Source organism: Notechis scutatus, chromosome 7 (assembly GCF_049901735.1).
Source record: "Notechis scutatus isolate UNSWTSFEM ecotype Mainland chromosome 7, rNotScu1.2, whole genome shotgun sequence".
NCBI classification, from domain to species: Eukaryota; Metazoa; Chordata; class Lepidosauria; order Squamata; family Elapidae; genus Notechis; species Notechis scutatus.
The window spans coordinates 5,531,707-5,548,960 of NC_142015.1; the positions used below are offsets into that span (position 1 = coordinate 5,531,707).

General features: G+C 45.7%; 1 protein-coding gene across 4 annotated transcripts in view; it reads right to left on the bottom strand.

Moving 5' to 3' along the window:
- SLC39A14 (solute carrier family 39 member 14) overlaps positions 1-4,222 on the bottom strand; it is a 55,876-nt gene extending 51,654 nt beyond the window's left edge. For 2 of the 4 annotated variants that reach the window (XM_087969637.1, XM_087969639.1), the window contains exon 1: positions 4,120-4,216. The gene's annotated coding sequence lies outside the window, so the exon portion shown is untranslated. Of the gene's footprint in view, positions 1-4,119 lie in introns of all 4 variants that reach the window. The other 2 variants (XM_087969640.1, XM_087969638.1) reach the window with 2 other exon arrangements.
- Positions 4,223-17,254: the final 13,032 nt, after the last annotated feature.

Sequence of the window (17,254 nt, forward strand, 5' to 3'; positions counted from 1 at the left end):
TGTAGGGTGTCATGCCTAGGCAGGGGGTTGGACTAGAAGACCTCCAAGGTCCCTTCCCACTCCGTTATTCTATTCTATTCCTTGCTATTGAAAATATTCTACCAGTCCCCCCCGAGTCCATCACATCTCTACAAAAGAGAGATCCATACACACAACACTGCAAACCTAACAGGTTCTTGTGCCAGATTTAGTAGCCGAGGTTTTCAGAACCTCTCCTTTCCACACTTCTCTTCAACAAGAGCCTCTCTTTTCCCCTTGCTGACTCTCCGTGAGATAGAAAGACTAAGTCAGGGGTGTCCAACCTTGGCAACTTTAAGACTTGTGGACTTCAACTCCCAGAATTCCTCAGCCAGCAAAGCTGAAGTCCACAAATCTTAAAGTTGCCAAGGTTGGACACCCCTGGACTAAGTGATGATACCCCGTAAGGTCTATCATATCGTGTCGAGTCGAGTCCCCGTCGAATGGGACTGAAACATGACCCTGTCTTTGAATAATGTAAATCTATATTCTTAGGAGAATTTCTAAACGGTAGGGCTCAGCCAGCTTTAGCGATTAGGCACCGCGGGCACAGAAATGGAAGGAGAAGATGATTGCTACTTGGAAAGAAAACTATAATTCTCAAATTCAGGGAGTACCCCTGGACAGGCGATGGGAGTGATGATTCCCAGAGGGAAACTGTTTATTAGAATGTATGCAACAAGCAAGGAAAATTATAATATGTACAAGGATCAAATGCAAAGAGAAATTTGGTTCAGATGGGTTAGGGCAGGGGTCCCCAACCACCGGTCCGCGGACAGGGACCGGTCCGTGGAACAAGTCCTACCGGGCCACTGGTTTGCTGGGCGCCGCCATCTTTTTTTGATGAAAAAGTGCTTCTGGTGAGCTTTTCCGGGTAGAAAGCTCACCAGAAGCACTTTTTCATCAAAAAAAGATGGCGGCGCCCAGCTAATACCGGTACCGGGCCGCGGCATAAGAAAGGTTGGGGATCACTGGGTTAGGGTGCTCACTAGAGGTGGATATTCAGCAGGTTCTGACCAGTTCTGGAGAACCGGTAGCGGAAATTTTGAGTAGTTTGGAGAACCAGCCAATCCCACCTCTGACTGGCCCCGCCCCCATCTATTCTCCACCTCCCAAGTCCCAACTGATTGGCTGGGTCTTCTTTGGTTGCCCTGCACAGGAGAACGGAGCTGGAAAGCAGGCTAGTGCTGGAAAGCAGGGGAGGGAATGGAGATTTTGCAATACCCTTCCCCTTCCACACCCACCAAGCCATGCCACACCCACAGAACCAGTAGTAAAAAAAAATTTGAATCCCACCACTGGTACTCACTGAAACTGAAGGTGGGATGGGAAATATACTACATATTTCTACATAAATATACTACATTCTGGTATCAAGCCCATTTGGAAAGATGCAAGGGAGAACTAGGTAAACCTGAGATTGTGTTATGTGGTTGTCTGACCTTGGTTGTCTGAAGCAAACTCAAGAGAGCACGGATGTCTCCAGAGTTCAACCCTGGGCTGCCTATATTGTACTATGATACATGCACGATGCATTAACTGCTTTTAGTAAAAGGCAACAAGCTATTCAATAAACCACTGAGGGGAAGGGAAACGTCTGAAGCTATTTCTGAGCAGTGAAAATCAATGTCACCCATCCTGGACACTCACTTAACATACTAACTTCAATGCCCTAAATTCTACAGAGGAATGATTGAGTCTGTCACCTGCACCTCTGTAACTGTCTGGTTTGGTTCTGCAACCCTACAGGACAGATAAAGACTTCAGAGAGGAATTAAGATTGCAGAAAAGACAATGGCTACCAACCTGCCTTCCATCGAGGACCTGTATCCTGCACGAGTCCAAAAGAGGTCTTGGAAAATATCTACAGACCCCTCACATCCCGGACATAAACTGTTTCAACTCCTTCCCTCAAAACGAGGCTATAGAGCACTGCACACCAGAACAACTAGACACAAGGATGTTTTTTCCCCGAACGCCATAACTCTGCTAAACAAATAATTTCCTCAACACTGTCCAACTATTACAAAGTCTGCACTACTATTACCGTTAATCTTCTCATCACTCCTTATCACCCATCCCCTCCCACTTATGACTGTATAACTGTAACCTTGTTGTTTGTATTCTTACGATTTATATTGACTGTTTCCTAGTATAATTTGATTGCCTGTTTGTACCCTGTGGCTATCATTAACTGTCGTACCTTATGATTCTTGACGAATGTCTCTTTTCTTTTATGTACCCTGAGAGCATTTGCACCAAGACAAATTCCTTGTGTCTCCAATCACACTTGGCCAATTAAAGGATTCTATTCTATTCAAAGCGAGCTCAGCCATTTGCTGAGAATGCTGGAAATTGAAGTGCACATACCTGGAAGCTACCTATCTTGAGAAACATGCTGTGCAATGGGACACATGTCACGACTGAAGGGAAGAACATTTCTATCGGGAAGTTATACTGGGAAATTTACAGAAAAGCAGCAGGCAGATGGGTTTCCACCTCAGACTTTGAGAAGAAGGAACTGGATCAAGCTAGAAGGAAAGTAAACTGAAACCAAGAGTGATGTGGAGTAAGAAATAGAACCCAGTTGGTATCAGAGGGGAGATGCAGAGTATAAGATGGACAGCATGGAGCTATGATAGCAGTCTTCCAGTATTTGAGGGCCTGCCACAGAGAGGAGGAGGGGGTCAAGCTATTCTCCAAGGCACCCAAAGGCCAGACAAGGAATAATAGATGGAAACTGAACAAGGAGAGAGATTCAACCTGGAAATAAGGAGAAACTTTCTGACAGTGAGAAGAATCAACCCATGGACACAGAAGTTGCTTTCAGAAGTTGTGGGAGCTTCATCACTGGAAGCTTTCAAGAAGAGACTGGACTGCCATCTGTCTGAGGTGGTTTAGGGTCCCCTGCTTGGGGTTGGACAAGATGACCTCCAGGGTCCTTTTCAGCTGTTATTCTGTTAAGCATCTTTAGCACTAGGAAGCCAGCCCAGCCCACAGCAAATTATCCTCCTGTCCTTGGATCCACTGCCCACTTTTCTTGCCCAACCTCAACATAACGGGCATCCCCCTTTGGCTGGCAGGCCCTTAGAGAAGGGAAGAGGAGGCCACCCCCCTATTCAGCGTTTCTCAACCCTGGCACCTTTTGGAGGTCTGGGCCGCAACTCCCACAATTCCCCAGCCAGGGCTTCCTGAGGAATTCTGGGGATTGAAGTCCATACCTCCTAAAGTGTTAAGGTTCAAGAAACCTTGCCCTGCGGGGGGCAACCAATGGGAATGGGGGGGGGGGAGAAGCCCCCTCCAGGCGCAGGAAGCAAGATCTGGGTTGGGGGAAGCGAAGACATATGCCGTTAAGGGGTTTGTTCCCCCCACTTCCCTCCAGAACAGGACTTACAACTCCCATCAACACCGTTAGTGCCATGAAATGAGAAGGCTGGCAGGGAATGATGGGAGTCGTAGTCCAACCTAGAGGGCTGTGTGTGTTGGGAGGGGTGACAGCCCAGGTGGGAAGTCTGGAATACTGGAAGGGGACGGTCTGGACCCCCCCCCCCCTTGCAGCATCCCATTTGCCCCCAGCTTTCTTGCTTCCCTCCTCCCTCCTTCTTTTCCTTCCTCCCTTCCTTCATCCTCTCCTTCCTTTCTCCTTCCCTCCTTCCCCCTTCCTTCACCTCTCCTTTTCTTCCTCCCTCTTTTCCTCCCTCCCTCCTTTCCTTCCCTCCTTCCTCCCTTTTCTTCTTCCTCCCTCCCTCCTTTCCTTTCTTCGTCCTCTCCTTCCTTTCTCCTTTCCTCCATCCCTCTTTCCCTCCTTCCTCTCTCCTCCCTCCCTCCTTTCTTCCCTTCTTCCTTCCTTCACCTCTCCTTTCCTTCCTCCCTTCTTCGTCCTCTCCTTCCCCTCTCCTTCCTCCTCCCTCCCCTTCCTTCCTTCCTTCCCTTCCTTCCTTCCTTCCTTCCTTTTTCCTTCCTTCCTTCCTTCCTTCTCTCCCCTCCCTCCCTCCTTCCTTCTCTCCCTCTCTCCTTCCTTCCCCCTCCCCACATCTCCCACCCCAGGCCCCAGTCCACCAGTCGCCCCGCTCGGCGGCCAAGCATCTCCTCCCGGCTCACCTTGCAACGCGCTCCCACCGCTTCGCTCCGCTCCGCTCCAGGCCCGCGACCCAAGCTGAGCGACTAAGAGGCGGCCGCCACCGCGCATGCTCATTATCAAGAGAGCGGGCGCCCCGCCTCCACGCCGTCAGCGGGCTCGATCCCCTCCTGCGCTCCCATTGGCTCGTCCGGCAAAATTAACCTAGCCCCGCCCCCCCTTCGGAGGAGCCGGTCCGCGTGGCGCATCAGGGATGCGGCGGGAGGACGATGGGGTCGTTTAGCGCGGGAGGGCGCAGGATTTTTTTATTTGCTTGCTTTTATAATGCGGTTCACAGGAGGAAAAACAGGGGGAAAGTTGCGTGGTGGGGAAGGGCTTTCGATTAAAAGACCCCCCACCCTTCATTTGCAGAGGGGGCTGCAAGGGGGGGGGAAACGACCGCCCAGACCACGGCCGAGAGCCAACCCTTTGCTGCCCTCTGGCGATCGCCGTGAGGGTTGCAGCCCCCTGAGGAAGACCCACCTCGCCTGCTTTTTTATTCGCAGCCCTTCTTTCCTGTCCTTTCAACTTTGACTTCTGGCCAAAAAAAAACAAAACCTAATTTGGTTTTTAGGTGACCTGGAAAATTCCTTCTAATTTAAATTTACCATTTAGGTCAGGTTTTCCTCTTTATTGGGGTGCAAGGCAAGCTCTTTGAGTTGGAAGCCCCCGAATTTTCAGGAAGACTTTAAGACTTGTGGACTTCAACTCCCAGAATTCTCCAGCCACTTTAAGACTTTATGGACTTCAGCTCCCAGAATTCTCCAGCCACTTTAAGACTTTGTGGACTTCAGCTCCCAGAATTCTCCAGCCACTTTAAGACTTTGTGGACTTCAGCTCCCAGAATTCTCCAGCCACTTTAAGACTTGTGGACTTCAACTCCCAGAATTCTCCAGCCACTTTAAGACTTTGTGGATTTCAACTCCCAGAATTCTCCAGCCACTTTAAGACTTGTGGACTTCAACTCCCAGAATTCTCCAGCCACTTTAAAACTTTGTGGACTTCAACTCCCAGAATTCTCCAGCCACTTTAAGACTTTGTGGACTTCAACTCCCAGAATTCTCCAGCCACTTTAAGACTTGTGGACTTCAACTCCCGGAATTCTCCAGCCACTTTAAGACTTGTGGACTTCAACTCCCAGAATTCTCCAGCCACTTTAAGACTTGTGGACTTCAGCTCCCAGAATTCTCCAGCCACTTTAAGACTTGTGGACTTCAGCTCCCAGAATTCTCCAGCCACTTTAAGACTTGTGGACTTCAACTCCCAGAATTCTCCAGCCACTTTAAGACTTTGTGGACTTCAACTCCCAGAATTCTCCAGCCACTTTAAGACTTGTGGACTTCAACTCCCAGAATTCTCCAGCCACTTTAAAACTTTGTGGACTTCAACTCCCGGAATTCTCCAGCCACTTTAAGACTTTGTGGACTTCAACTCCCAGAATTCTCCAGCCACTTTAAGACTTTGTGGACTTCAACTCCCGGAATTCTCCAGCCACTTTAAGACTTGTGGACTTCAACTCCCAGAATTCTCCAGCCACTTTAAGACTTGTGGACTTCAACTCCCAGAATTCTCCAGCCACTTTAAGACTTTGTGGACTTCAACTCCCAGAATTCTCCAGCCACTTTAAGACTTTGTGGACTTCAACTCCCGGAATTCTCCAGCCACTTTAAGACTTGTGGACTTCAACTCCCGGAATTCTCCAGCCACTTTAAGACTTTGTGGACTTCAACTCCCAGAATTCTCCAGCCACTTTAAGACTTGTGGACTTCAACTCCCGAATTCTCCAGCCACTTTAAAACTTTGTGGACTTCAACTCCCAGAATTCTCCAGCCACTTTAAGACTTTGTGGACTTCAACTCCCAGAATTCTCCAGCCACTTTAAGACTTGTGGACTTCAACTCCGGAATTCTCCAGCCACTTTAAGACTTTGTGGACTTCAACTCCCGGATTCTTCCAGCCACTTTAAGACTTGTGGACTTCAACTCCCAGAATTCTCCAGCCAGCATAGCTGGCTGGAGAATTCTGGGAGTTGAAGTCCACAAGTCTAAAGTGGCCAAGTTTGGAGACCTCTGGCATATGCCTTCATGACCTCATTAGTGGAGAGGCACAATTTAAGGCAATGCCAGTTTCAACCCTGGCATTAATTTCCAGCTTCCTTTTGTAGTTGCCTTTTGTCGTTGGCTTCCTAGGAAGGAAGCCAAGAGCAAAATCCACACTCTCTTTGAACTTGCTGATGTGATTCTTTTAAAAACGTTGCACAACCAACAAGCAGAACTTAATCAAAATGGATGTGCTGGCACGGAGACCAAAAACGATGCGCGCTACCAAGGCTTTCTTGCTCCCCGGTTTACCGTGCACCAGTTTCCGTCACCCTTCCATTAAAACCCCACTATACCCTCACCAAATAGCACCTCTGAAAGATCTCGGCCTTTGTCCAAGTAGTCCATTTCCTGGCCCAACTATAGCCATGCAAGATTGTGGTGGCATGGCTCCCATTCATTCAGCCCTGCAGGCGGAATTCAGAGGCCAGAAATAGCCTCGGTGTTTATTCTGTGTCAACTCTAGTCAAGGAGCAACCCAGGTTATCAAAACTGAGGGGTTTTTTCCCCCCCTCCTGATGCATGCATTTACATGGCAGTCCAATTTTGCAGCTGCAGAGAATTGGCATCTGTGCAATTCACTGTACGTTCAACGTGTACATTTCCAAGCACAATTTGAGCCCAAAATGTCTGTTGCTATGTGAAAACGGTTAAGTCACTTTTGCCCCGTTTCCAGATCAGATTAAAACAGTTGGAAGGGACCTTGTAGGTCATCTAGTCCAACCCACCCCCACCCAAGCAGGAGACCCTACACCATTTCTGACAGATGGCAGTCCAGTCTCTTCTTGAAAGCCTCCAGTGATGAAGCTCCCACAACTTCTGAAGGCAGCTTCGGTTCCATGGGTTGGTTGGTTCTCACGGTCAGAAATTTTTACCACCTTTCTCGCCAGTTGTTCAACAAATCACTTCAGTTGCGGAGTGACATGGTTGTTAAGTGAATCCGGTTTCTCCTTTGAGTTTTCTTCTCAGATGGTCGCAAAAGGGGATGGCATAACCCTGGGGACATTGAAGCTGTCGCAAATACGAGTCATGATACCGAGCATCTGAATTTTGATCGTGGGGCCATTGGTGATGCCACAACAGCCATATAAGTGTGAAAAACAGATGTAAGTCCCTTTCTCCCCCCCCAGTGCCATTATAACCTCGAAGCATCCTCAATGAACCGTTGTAAATCATTGCAGATCAGCGTGCAAAGGAATACATTAAACTCTACCACAATCTAATGCAGGGGTCCCCAAATGTGGCAACTTTAAGACTTGTGGACTTCAACTCCCAGAATTCTGGGAGTTGAAGTCCACAAGTCTTAAAAGTTGCCACGTTTGGAGACTTCTGATCTAAGGCCAGTATTGGTATAAGCATGTATCAGCAGGGAGCAGGTTCTGTGTGAGTTTTTTTTTTTTGCCTGGTAGCATCAATAATAAATGGATGAGATTGAACCTTGCCCTCGGCATGCCTCTTTGCAAGACATTTCAGGAATCTTCAAATAAAAGGCACTGGACTGCAAGCTGGTGGGGAAACTCAGCTTTTCAACATTGGTTTAACTATTAATCTTACCCAGCTCTAAGGTGTAAGTAAGATTTATTTTTATTTATTTATTTATTTGATTTGCCAATTGTTTACAAGATAATAAGTATAAGTGTATACATAGTTGTGAATACATGAAATGGGTACATATAAGAAAAATAAAAGAATAAGAGAAACAATAGGACAGGGACGGTAGGCACGTTGGTGCGCTTATGCACGCCCCCTACAGACCTCTTAGGAAAGGGGTGAGGTCAATAGTAGACAGTCTAAGGTTAAAGTTTTTGGGGTTTGGGGAAGAAACTACAGAGTCGGGTAGAGTATTCCAGACATTGACCACTCTATTGCTGAAGTCGTATTTCCTGCAATCAAGTTTGGTGCGGTTAACTTTGAGTTTGTATCTATTGTGTGCTCTTGTGTTGTTATGGTTGAAGCTGAAGTATTCATTGACAGGTAGGACATTGCAATGTATGATTTTATATACCATGCTTAAATCAGACCGAAGACGGCGTAATTCAAGGTTTTCTAGTTCTAGAATTTCAAGTCTGGTGGCATAAGGTATTCTACAACGAGTAGAGGAGTGGAGAACTCTTCTTGTGAAATATATAATATATATATGTGTAGTCAAGTCAGGGACCTTCACAGAGCAACAAAGATGATTAGGGGACTGGAAGCTAAAACTTATAGCCATAGCACTTAGACTTATATACCGCTTCACAGTGCTTTACAGCCCTCTCTAAGTGGTTTACTGCTCAGAACTGTTCAAGTGTTCTCATTCCTTACCAAGTTTGTTCTCAGTTGAGATGGTAAAAACACCAGGCAGTTGTATGAAATTAAATTTATTTATTCTTCACCCAAGCACAAGAGTAAGCTGTTAGGTGGATAGATGCAAGGACCCTCCCTCCATCCAGCAATACTACCCCAGTCACCCAATAGCAATAGCAATACCACTTACATACCACTTTACAGTGCTTTTATAGCCCCCTCTAACCGGTTTACAGAGTCAGCCCTTTGCCCCCAACAAATTGGGTCTGCATTGGACCCACCTCAGAAGGATGGAAGGTTGAGTCAACCTTGAGCCTGGTGAGATTCAAACTGCCAAATTGCAGGCAGCCGGCAGTCAGCAGAAGTAGACTGCAGTACTGCACTCTCACCACTGCACCACCGTGGCTCTTATACGAACGCTTGCAGGAGTTGAGTATGCTTAGTTTAATGGAAAGAAGGGCTAGGGGTGACATGATAGCAGTGTCCAATATTTGAGGGGCTGCCCCAAAGAAGAGGGAGTCAAGCTATTCTCCAAAGCACCAGAAAGCAAGACAAAAAGCAATGGGTGGAAACTAATCCAGGAGACAATCAATGTAGAACTAAGGAGAAATTTCTTGACAGTGAAAACAATTCATCAGTGGAATGCTTGACTTCAGAAATTGTGGGTGCTTCATCACTGGAGGTTTTAAAGAAGAAATTTGTCTGACATGGTATAAGGCCTCTTGCCTGAGGATGGGTCAGACTAGGAAATCTCCAAGGTCCCTTCCAATTCTGTTCTTCTATTACCTGCCAGGCAACACAGATGCTTCTTTGTCTCTCTTACAGAATGTGGAGAACTTCTGCGAGCGAATGCTTGCCCACCCACTCGGCTATAGCTTAGCATGGATGTCGACTCCCTTGAGAACCATGCAGCTTCCCAGGGGCTTCATGGGGTCCTGTCCCATGAAAGGGACCATAAAAGCCATTTGTCTCCAACCCAAAGGTGACAGGCAATCCTCTTGTCTTGGTGGCTGTAATTTTTTGTAGCCAGCAAAGTGGTGGTAATTATGGAAATTGCAGAAGAGCTGAAAAGATGCTGGGTTTGCTAGGTAGTTCCTTTTGGAGGACTCTTTGATCAGATTAAGCAGGTTAAGGCTACAACCTTATTCCAATGACAAAATAGAAAGTATAGGGAAATAAAGCAAAGAAGAGTCAACCCATTATTCTTTTTTTTAAAACATTTGGACAAGATACGAGGTTTTGATTGGAGGGTTTTTATTTCCTAGTTAATCTGACATGCTGGAAAGAGTCAGGCGTCTTCCTTCCACTGGAGATCTGGAAGATCAAAAGAGTGCTGCTTCCTTCCATGCATAAAAAGTGAGTTCAAAGGACCCTGTTGGAGGTCCACTTGGTGCCTTAGATCTTCCCATCACCTGGTCCTTGGCTTGGTCCCTTTAGCAGTGGGAGTATCTCCTGAAATCATGTGCGCTCCAAGTTGAATCCATTCCACCATGTCCCTTTCTCGGTGGTGTGCATCGTGAAGAAATTGCTCCAGGGAATAATTCCCTCACTAGCAGCATACCACATCATCTAGCATCATCTAACTAATTATTACACCAAAGCAAGCATAACAAAGACGGGGCTTTATATCATTCTATCAATGGCTAGGAAGAGATTACAAATCGTTAATGAATAAATAGCAATAGCACTTAAGACTTATACACCACTTCACAGTGCTTTACAGTCCTCTCTAAGCGGTTTACAGAGTTAGCATATTGTCCCCCAACAATCGGGGTCCTCAATTTATGACCCCGGAAGGATAGAAGGCTGAGTCAACCTTGAGCTGGTGAGAATCGAACTACTGGCACTAGGCAGAACTAGCCCGCAATACTGCATTCTAACCACTGCGCCACTGAGCTAAATGAGCCATAGGTAAGCAAGAAAACCAGCTATTTAAAGAAATGATGTGCCCAAAGTATCCAAATTGTGATCTATTTCAAATCAGAATTACACATTTAACTTTTTTTTTTAAATGGGTAATTATCAAGATACTGCTGCAGAGGAAAGTGTAACAGAACATTAATTCAGCACTTAAACGGTACATAGAGGCCTTGTTGCAAGGATTGGTATTATATAGAAGTACAGTATATGAGCCACCGTGGCGCAGTGGTTAGATGCAGTACTGCAGGCTCCTTCTGCTGACTGCTGGCTGCTTGCAATTTGGCAGTTCAAATCTCACCAGGCTCAAGGTTGACTCAGCCGTCCATCCTTCTGAGGTCGGTAAAAATGAGGACCCAGATTGTTGGGAGCAAGAGGCTGACTCTGGAAACTGCTTAGAGAGGGCTATAAAAGCACTGTGAAGCAGTATATAAGTCTAAGTGCTATTGCTTTTATTAAAAGAGAAGGCAATACAGCAGTCAAGCAGGAAGGGTTCATCTCAGCTCTTTCTTGCCGCCTGATAGTGCCAATTAATTTTGCATAGATTTTAATCTCTTTGCAGGTAGCCCTCTGCTTCAGACATCATTGGCATCTGAGCGTTCCCTGGATTCTGGTTTTGGTATTCTTGACTATCCAAAGGAGATTGAGGTGATCTGTCATGCCCCTGTTGGAGTCTGACTCCAAGGGGTGGGGGGGAGATTGAGCAGCTGACAGGGAGTGGGAGTGTGGCTCCGGTGGCTGTGGAGGAAACTGGGGAAGGGATCAGGCCGTATGGGCATTCAGAGGAAGACCCAGGCCCATCCCCTCTTCATCCTAGGGCACGCAAGGAGGAGTGGAGAAGGGAGAAACGTGAGTGGCGTGGTCTACGGGGGAGGAAGGGGCCCTGATCCCCTTCGTGGGCTGTAGCTGGGAGGATTGTTTAAAAGGACAAACTGTGCATGGCAAAGTTGCTGGAAGCAAAGCGTGCATTCTAGCCGGAGCTTATCTTGTTTTGGCTTCCTCCCAACTGTGGTTGCTGCTTATCTGGTAGAAGTCTGCAATTAAATCATTCTTGCCTGCTGTAGTAATTCCTTCAGTGTGGTGTATTGGGTTTTTTTTATTTCGAATTAACTTTACTTTGGGTGTAGACTGCATTTACTCCCTCCGTAAACTGTTTTCTTTAAGAGTTTGATATCCTACTGAGGATAATTGGACATTGGGGCCAAATTGCAGGCATTAAAGGGACTTTCTTCTATTTTTGTTACTTGTTTTTGTGTGTGTGTGTGTCACGTCCCGGGTCATCACACGATCTATCCATCAGGAGGAAGCACATCACTTATGTGCAAATTTGCCTGCCTGCAGTTAAACCAATATTATCTATTGTTGTTATAGGCTGGATGATGGCTTGGGAACAGTGGTGGTATTCTACCGGTTCTGCCCAGTTCTGCCGAGCCCGTAGCAGCGATCAGCAGCAGAGACTGAACTGGTTCTCTCCGCCGCTCTGCTGTTGGGCCTACCAGCCCGCTTGGGCTCCCAGACTCACCTTTATCCTCTGCTTTTGACGTGCAGCTGCTTTGCACGGCACCGCAGAGTGCTGCTGTGCAGCAGCTGCTGAAGCGACCGGGAGAGTGCAGCAGGTTTGCAGGAGGTGAGTTGGAAAGCCTCTGCGCCTGCGCGAAGTGCGTGTTTGGCGCCTGCTTGCACGCAAAGTGTGTGCATGCACGCAAAGCACACTCACCAAACCATGCCCACCGAACCGGTGGTAAAACTTTTTGAATCCCACCACTGCTTGGGAACCTAAAAGAAGGAAAGGTTAAAAAGAAATACGTGTCAATCAAGGACTTGTTAGTCCTGAAGAATATAAGTAAAAGGAGGAGATCAGATTGAGAGGAGATTCTGGATCTGTATAATTATACTACAGGTGTATTTTTTCAGTTATACACTGAGTAACTTTGAGATCCAAACGGCACTGAAAAAAAGTGATTTTCACATGTATGACCTTCGCAGCATCCCCATGGTCACATGATCAAAATTTGGGCGCTTGGCAATTGGCATGCATTTACAACAGATAACAGATAATCAGAGTTGGAAGGGACCTTATAGGTCATCTAGCACAGTGGCCCCCAACCTTTTTTGTGCCACGGCCCGGTACCAGCATCACAAAATGATCCACGGCCTGGTACCGGCATCAGCACGCATGACAAGGCAAGGTGAGCCGAGCGACCGCCAGCCAGCCGTCCCCCGCTTCTCCCCGCCACCTTCAACTCCTCCTTTGTACCTTTTTTGTGCTTTCTTAATCTCCTCCGCCATCGGGACGGCTCTTCGTTCGAAGCCACCACCACCCCTTCGCTGAAACTAAGGCGCGAGGATTCCTTCAGGACCCAAACGCTGCTTTCCAACCGGAAAAGCTCACCTGGAAGCACTTTCTCGTCGAAACAAGATGGCGGCACCCAGCAAACCGGCGGCCCGGTAGAAAATGATCCACGGACCGGTACCGGTCCGGGGCCTGGTGGTTGGAGACCCCTGATCTAGCGGGAGACCCGACACCATTTCTGACAAATGGCAGTCCAATCTCTTCTTGAATGGTTGCCATGCCCCAAGGTCACGGGATCACCATTTGTAACTTTCCAAATGCCCCCCCCACAAAAAAAAATGGTTGCAAAATGGGGTAAAACTCACTTAACAACTAACCGCCTTGCTTAGCAGTGAAAATTTCTGGCTCAATTGTGATCGTAAGTCGAGGACTAGCTGTACTATCCTTTCTTCCACTTCCTTCCCAATGTTTTTCTTTCTTTCTGTCCTTCTAAGATATATCAATGCTCTTCAAAAAAAAGAAAGCATGCTTATAAGAACAAAATAAATACAGAACATGTTATCAACTTGTAAAGTGGCAGACAAGAATATCAACATTTTGCATTGATACTTAAAAGGGGGAAATGTGTCTATATTTACCTTGAAATATTTTTTAAAATTGCACTTTGGAAAAACCAAAAACCAAACCAAAACCCATCTACAAATGAGTTGATGCATTCAAGATCACATTAAATCTGCTTTCCAAACACGCAGCACCATTATATTTAAGCTGTCTGTATCTACTTATTGGAAATCTTGATTTGAACAATCTCTACCAAGAAGACGGGATATTTTTTGTGGTTTTAATATTGGCTTTGCGTTTTGTGGGATTTTATCACTGAAACTATTTTTTTTTTAATAAACACGATGCGGGTTAGAATATGCAAGCTTGAAGGTAGAAGTTAACCCATACACAATTTTTGTAAAAATCTCGTAGAAGCCTTTTGGGGGAGGGCAGGGGGAGGTGGGAACATAAAAATTTGTTTGGTTTAGAGAAAGCTAAAGCTAAAGCAAAAGAGAGAGAGAGACCTTCAGCTGTTGTTTTTCCGTACTAGTTTTCGCCTTCAGTATAAAAACGATAAGAAAATAAAGTTGCAGAGAAAGAATGCTAAACCAGGTGCCTCCTTCTCACCATTCCCTATTCCAGGTAATCCTCAACCATTGCTGACTGCAGTTTCATCTAGTGCAGTGGCCCCCAACCTTTTTTGTGCCACGGCCCGGTACCGGCATCACTAAATGATCTGCGGCCCGGTACCGGCATCAGCACGCATGACAAGGCAAGGCGAGCCGAGCAACCGGCCAGCCAGCCGTCCCCCGCTTCTCCCCGCCACCTTCAACTCCTCCTTTGTACCTTTTTTGTGCTTTCTTAATCTCCTCCGCCATCGGGACGGCTCTTCGCTCAAGCCGCCACCACCCTTCGATGAAACTAAGGCACGAGGATTCCTTCAGGACCCAAACGCCGCTTTCCAACCGGAAAAGCTCACCCGGAAGCACTTTCTCGTCGAAACAAGATGGCGGCGGCCAGCAAACCGGCGGCCTGGTAGAAAATGATCCACGGACCGCTACCGGTCCGGGGCCCGGTGGTTGGGGACCCCTGATCTACTGCTTAAAATGCTAGGAAGAGGTGAATTCTAGTCCTGCCTTAGACATGAAAGCCATCTAGCTGACTTTGGGTCAATCACCAGGAGATGGTGAGTTCTAGTCCTGCCTTAGTTGTGAAAGCCGGCTAGGTGACTTTGGGCCATTCATTCTCTCTCAGTCCAACTTATCTCAAAGAGTTGCTTTTATCAGGGAAACAGGAGGAGGAAGTACACATAGTCCTCGACTTACAACAGTTCATTTAGTGACTGTTCAAAGTTACAACAACTACACAGTTACACTGAAAAAAAGTGACTTAGGACAATTTTTCACACTTATGACTGTTGCAGCATCCCCAGTCATGGGATTTACATTCAGATGCTTGACATCTGACTCACATTTATGACAGTTGCAGTGTCCTGGGGTCTTGTGATCCCCTTTTGCGACCTTGTGATAAGCCAAGTCAATGGGGGAAGCCAGATTCACTTAACGACCGGGTGACTAACTTACCAACGGAAGTGATTCACCTAACAATTGTGGCAAGAGAGGTCGTAGAATGGAACAAAACTCAACAAATGCCTCCCTTAGCAACAGAAATTTGGAGCTCAATTGTGGTTGGAAGCAAGGACTATCTGTACACAAAGACTTTGGAAGATCAGACAAGCGACCTTGTGGATTCATTTTTAGAACATTTGAAACCTTCCAAAGGACTGCCCTACATTTGCTTATAGTTTCATTCTATTCTAAACTAGAGCTTGAGTGCTAACAATATTATGCTCTGGAGAATGACCTGAAGACTTTTACTTTTTTTTTTTTTTTACTTTTAAGATAACTGTAATTACTTTTACTGTAAATTATGTTATTTGGTCACTTCCCTCTCTGTAATCTGAGTCAGGGTTGTTGCCTTGTACTTTCTGTACAAGGCTGCTGCCTTGTACTGATTTGTTTGCTTTGTGATGATCATTGACCAAATAAAAAAAATAAATTTCTTATCACCAAATGCAACCCCGCCTGCAGCACAATCTGTATTTGCTGTTTGCCACATAGAAGTGTTTGCTGGATGGAAATGTTGTTTGTTAACATGCATTGGACAACTCATCAAACTTCCGGGCTGGGAAAGTGTACTTGCAAAGTTCTTTCAAGTCCTCCCTCACCTTTCCCGATAAATCATGAGTTTTCATGCCTTATCACCAGCTGCGGAAGCACAACTTGTCCATTTGGAAGATGCTAGAGAAGATAAGAGATTTTAGAGTCTCTGACTTAGTTGCAGCCCTTTCACCAAAAGGGGGGAGAAAAGTACCCTCAACTACCCCCAGCCCTATATTTATTTGGATAAAGACAAGACAATTTGAAAACGAAACACTAGAGGGAACTAAATATTTTAGTTAATGGAAATAATATATACCAGCCTGATTTACAGTGAATGAACTGGGACATATAAACATCAATAGTGATGTTTGTTTCAATGGATAGACTGTGTCCAAAAGATATCATGGAAGAAATGGCAGTTTTATTTGACAATATCGAGATGGCACCGAAAGTGGATCTACAAATGACAGCTACAAGAAGGACAAGAAAATGGATGTCATTATGGTTCACATTTTAAAAGCAAAGGAAAATACAAAAACAGGTAACCCTCAATGTCAAACCATTCGTTTAACCATCACTTGAAGTTACAAGGGCGCTGAAAATAATGACTTACAATTGGTCAACCCACTTAAAACTGTCGCAGCATCCGCACAACTCCGTGTTCAAAATCTGAAGGCCTAGCAACAGGCATGTTTTTTTCTTCCCAGCATCATGTAATTGCCCTTTCCAACAAGGAAGCCAATGGGGGAAGTTGGATTTAAGTAAACTACTGCATGATTTGCTTAACAACTGCAAGAATTCACTTAACAACAGTGGCATAAAATTTTTGTAAAATTAAGTGAGACTCACCTAACCATCATGTTGCTTAGCAGTCGAAATTCTGCTTCCAATGGTGGTCACAAGTCAAGGACTACCTGTAATAAACTAAGAGAGTAAAGGTAAAGGTTCCCCTCGCACATGCGTGCTAGTCATTTCTGGCTCTAGGGGGCGGTGCTCATGTCCGTTACAAAACTGAAAAGCCAGCACTGTCCGAAGACGTCTCCGTGGTCGGCAGGACTCAACACCTGAAGGCCACGAAATGCTGTTATCTTCCCACCAAAGTGGTCCCTATTTTTCTACTTGCATTTTTTACATGCTTTCAAACTGCTAGGTTGGCAGAACCTGGGGCAAGTAACGGGAGCTCACTCCGTTAAGTGGCGCTAGGGATTTGAACCGCCAAACTGCCAACCTTTCTGATCGACAAGCTCAGCACCTTAGCCACTGAGCCACCATGTCCCTTTCTTTGCATTGGATTTACAAAAGAGGTATGTTGAACCTCTGAAGAATCATGCGAGAAGGGACAAAGAAGAAACAAAATCAAAGTCTACGTTATTTGAATGGATTAAAGATTAAGACTGATGGAAGTAAAAGGCAATATAGTAGATTTATTTGATCAATTTTTTAAAAAAATTCTGAAAACTTTTCATGGATTTTCTGATGACACTACAACTGAAAAGATGCTTTAATGGATTTGTTTATAAAGAGATGGGATACAGGATGAACAGTTCATTGGTGGTAAACTAAGAGGATGAAGAGTTATAAAAAATTGTCTATACTTGTGATGGAGGTTGGAAGTCAATTCATTATGCGTTTGTTTTTACTATCTTTTCTTTTTTTGTTTATCTCCTTTGCAGCTTTCACTTTCTATTTTTAGTTTGCATTATATTTTATTGTAATTAAAATCCTATACACACACAGACACACACACACACAGAGTGCCCCCTTTTTATATAAGGATGTTCTTGACACTTGAATACATTTTTTCGCTATGATTAAAAGG